We start from the raw sequence: 3,940 nt of genomic DNA, 5'->3' as shown, positions 1-3,940 counted from the left end.
GAAAGGTTCATGGGGAGGAGAACCACATCCCAAATGTCCGACTCAAGTGTTGATAATTGTGATTGCATTCGAATTTACTGGTGAACTAGGAGAGAAGACTATCATTCCTCAAAATTAGTAAGGCGAAACTTGAAAACCCGAGTTACCCAAAAAAAGGGGGGGGGGGGGGGGGGTTTTTTGTGAATTTTTTTTTTAAAAAAAAAAAAAAAAAAAGGAATTACTTTGCCACTATTATATATATTGAAGGTTTAAAACTCGTTGGGAATTCTTGTAACTTAAATGTGAAGTTTTATATTTACAAAATTAAAACATTTAGGCCATGTTTGATATGCATGAATTTCATGGAAAATGGAATTTGATTTTCACCCTAAATAAAAAATGGATGTTTGATAGTTTTTTTCTAAGGAATTCATTTTCCAACTTTGATGCCACCTAAGTCATTTTCCACCAAATTGAGGAAGATAAATTCTTACCAAATTGGTGATAATTCATTTTCTAGACTGCTTCCCGATTATTTATTTATTTTTGTTTTTGTCAATGAAAACAAATTATATCCCTAATTGTGAAAAAAAATTATTTTAATTGACAAATTTTATGTAAAATAAAGCCAAATGAACACCAAAAGAAAGATATTTTTTTTTTCAAATTTTTTTTTGGCAATGGAAGCAAATTTCATTCCCAATACTAGCAAATTCTATTCATTTAATTGACAATTTTCATGTAAAACAAAGTTAAACGAATACTAAAAAACACTTTTATATTAAAAAATTTCACGTGAAAAAGTATATCAATCAAATACAATAATTGACAATTCCCAGTAAAATAATTTCTAGACAATTCAATTCCTTTGAATTTGTTTTTTTTCCACTTAAATTCCATCTTTGCAATCAAATGGAGCCTTAAATTTTCAATTTTTAGATTAATTACAAAATTAAAATCATAATTGTAGATGTAACTTACAATTCAAAGAATTAAATTTAATAATTGTGGGGGTTGAATTTGTTCCTATAAAATGGAATGATTTTCATTATGTTAGATGCAACCTGAATACACAAAAAATACTCCCTATACTTTTATATTATGCTATTTTGACAACTCGATAAAAACTCATTATTTATCTCCCTATGATCCATGAACTAACATTTGTCTTTAAAAATTGAATTAATATTAAACCCTTATTTGACCCCGTTAAATTTCATTACATTACATTTTATTTTTTTCTTTTCTATTTTCAACCACACAATCTTCCATAAAATAATATTACACATAAATCGAAAATTTTTCCTTTTTCTTCAATCACTCACTTTTCAAAAAAAAAAATTACTATTCTACCCATTTTCATTTCTAGAAAATGGGGGCCAAATGAGGGCTAAGCCACCGTTTAGCACTCATTAAATTTTATTTTATTTTTCTCTCTTTTATTTTCAACCACATAATCTTCCATAAAATAACATTACACGTGAATCGAAAACTTTTCATTCTTTTTTAACCGCTCATTTTTCAAAAAAATACTATTTCACCCATTTTCATTTTCAAAATATTGGGGCCAAACTGGGGCTAAAATAACTTAAGATGATACTTCAAGTCTCCAATAATGTAAGATAGAAATTCAGCAGAGCCGGCTAAGAAGCCAAAATCAAACACGATATCTATATGGCAATGCTAGTCAACACTTACTGATACAAATTCCAACTTAACTGTTCAAGTAGTAATTTTGTTGCTGCTATATATAGGAGATGTTTTGGGAACATTTTATACAACTAAATAACGCAACCAATAGCCACCACAATGGAGACCCAGCTTCTTTCTTTTAACTTCATTACTTTCTTGATTTTTATATACTTCGTCACCTTGTTGGTTAAGGGATGGAAGAAATCAAATTCCCTTGACAAGCATAAAAAATTGCCCCCAGGTCCGTCGGAGTTGCCTGTGATCGGACACCTACACCACTTAATGGGTGCACTCCCACATCGAGGTCTAAGAGATTTAGCAGAAAAATATGGGCCGATCATGCATCTGAAGCTCGGTGAAGTTTCTACCATTGTCATATCGTCGCGTGAAATGGCTAAAAATCTTTTGACAGCGCATGATCTTGCTTGTGCAGATAGACCAGAAAGTATAGGAATGAAGATCTTGTGGTACAACTATACCAATATTGCCTTTAGTCCGTATAATGACTATTGGAGGCAAATGCGTAAAGTGTGCATTGTAGAGCTCTTAAGTAGCAAAAATGTCCGATCATATAGCTCCATAAGGATAGACGAGACTTCACGTCTTGTTAACAATATCCGGTCGTCTTCTGGACAACTCATCAATCTAACTGACAATATCTTCACATTCACGAGTTCAATCACATCTAGAGCAGCATTCGGCGAGCTACTGAGGGATCAAGACACTTTGATAAAGTTCATGAAAAAAGGAATCGCCTTGGCTGCAGGATTTGATTTGGCTGATTTCTACCCGACAAGAAATTTCTTGCAGTACGTCTCTTGGAATAAATTTAAATTGTTGAAGATGCGGCGTGAACAAGATTTAATTCTTGACCGCATCATTGACGAGCACAAAGATAACCGAGCTAGAGGAAAAGGAAGCAATGGGGAGTTGGGAAGTGAGGACATAATCGATGTTCTACTCAGGTTACAACAAAGTGGAGAGCTTGATGTCCCTATTACTAATGACAACATCAAAGCAATCATTTTCGTAAGTACTTATGTAAAAGTAAAATAATTACTTATTCTTAAGCCTTTTTGTTTCCACAACGATAAGAATGGTTTTGTTTTTCCAGGACATGTTTACAGGAGGAACTGAAACAACCACCACAGCACTTGATTGGCTGATGGCAGAGTTAGTGAGAAATCCACGTGTGATGGCAAAGGCACAAGCTGAAGTAAGACAAGCTTTTGAAGGAAAGAAGACAATCTACGAGAGTGATTGTCAAAATCTGAAATATCTGAAATTGATTATCAAGGAAAACTTTAGGATACACCCAGTCGTTCCATTACTTCCAAGAGCATGCAGAGAAGAATGTGAAGTTGATGGGGGGTATATTATACCTGTCAAAGCAAAAGTTACCGTTAATATCTGGGCATTGGGAAGAGATCCAGAATATTGGGATGAACCAGAAAGTTTTAAACCAGAGAGATTCGAGAATAGTACTCTTGATTTCCTGGGAAATAACTTCGAATATATTCCATTTGGATCAGGAAGAAGGTTTTTCCCGGCATGAGTTTTGCCTTGGCAAATATTGAGTACCCTTTAGCACAACTTCCCTATCACTTTAACTGGAAACTTCCCCCTGGAATGAATACTAATGATATGGACATGATCGAGGCACAAGGAATAAGTGGAACGAGAAAAGATAATCTTCACTTGATTGCCACACCCTACAACCCTCCTGTGGAAGGTTAAGGAATCCAGTGAAAGGAGGCTTGAGAGCAGTTCTTGATGCAAATAAGCTTCACTAGTTGAAGTAATTTCGCCCAAAATGCATCAAAGTTTTTAATTCCCTATATTAATGTATGCACTCTTATTTACAAAGATTTTCATGTATGTCTTTATGTTCTTCCTTAGTATGTCATGTACTACTTCAGAACTGTGGGTTTCCGATTGTGAGTTGTTGATGAAGTGGTAATCATAACTGATGCAGACAAAAGAGATAAAACGATAACAAGTGAACAACAGATCATTGATTCGCATTGGATCAAAGCTAGACAAAATTCCCGCACAATTATATTATTTTTTCATAAAACAAAAGGCAAAAAAATGATATTGCCCGCTGCGGGTTAATAAGCAGCAAAATAACCTTATTGCTAATTTGGTTGAAACTGTAACGCCCCAAAAATTTTAGAATAAAAGTGTATGCTATATTTTATATTTTGAAAATTTGAGGACTAAAATGGAATAACTTTTAAATTCATATTTTACATGGGCTAAATAATTA

The 3,940-nt window shown here is 33.5% G+C and overlaps 1 pseudogene; it reads left to right on the top strand.

Moving 5' to 3' along the window:
• Positions 1 to 1,760: 1,760 nt before the first annotated feature.
• On the top strand, positions 1,761 to 3,569 carry LOC111375134 (annotated as a pseudogene).
• The last annotated feature ends 371 nt before the right edge of the window (positions 3,570 to 3,940 follow it).

This window comes from Olea europaea, unplaced genomic scaffold (assembly GCF_002742605.1).
Source record: "Olea europaea var. sylvestris unplaced genomic scaffold, O_europaea_v1 scaffold1340, whole genome shotgun sequence".
Lineage (NCBI taxonomy): Eukaryota > Viridiplantae > Streptophyta > Magnoliopsida > Lamiales > Oleaceae > Olea > Olea europaea.
The sequence above is the reverse complement of the archived record's forward strand: the minus strand, read 5'-3'. Positions and strand labels throughout refer to the sequence as shown.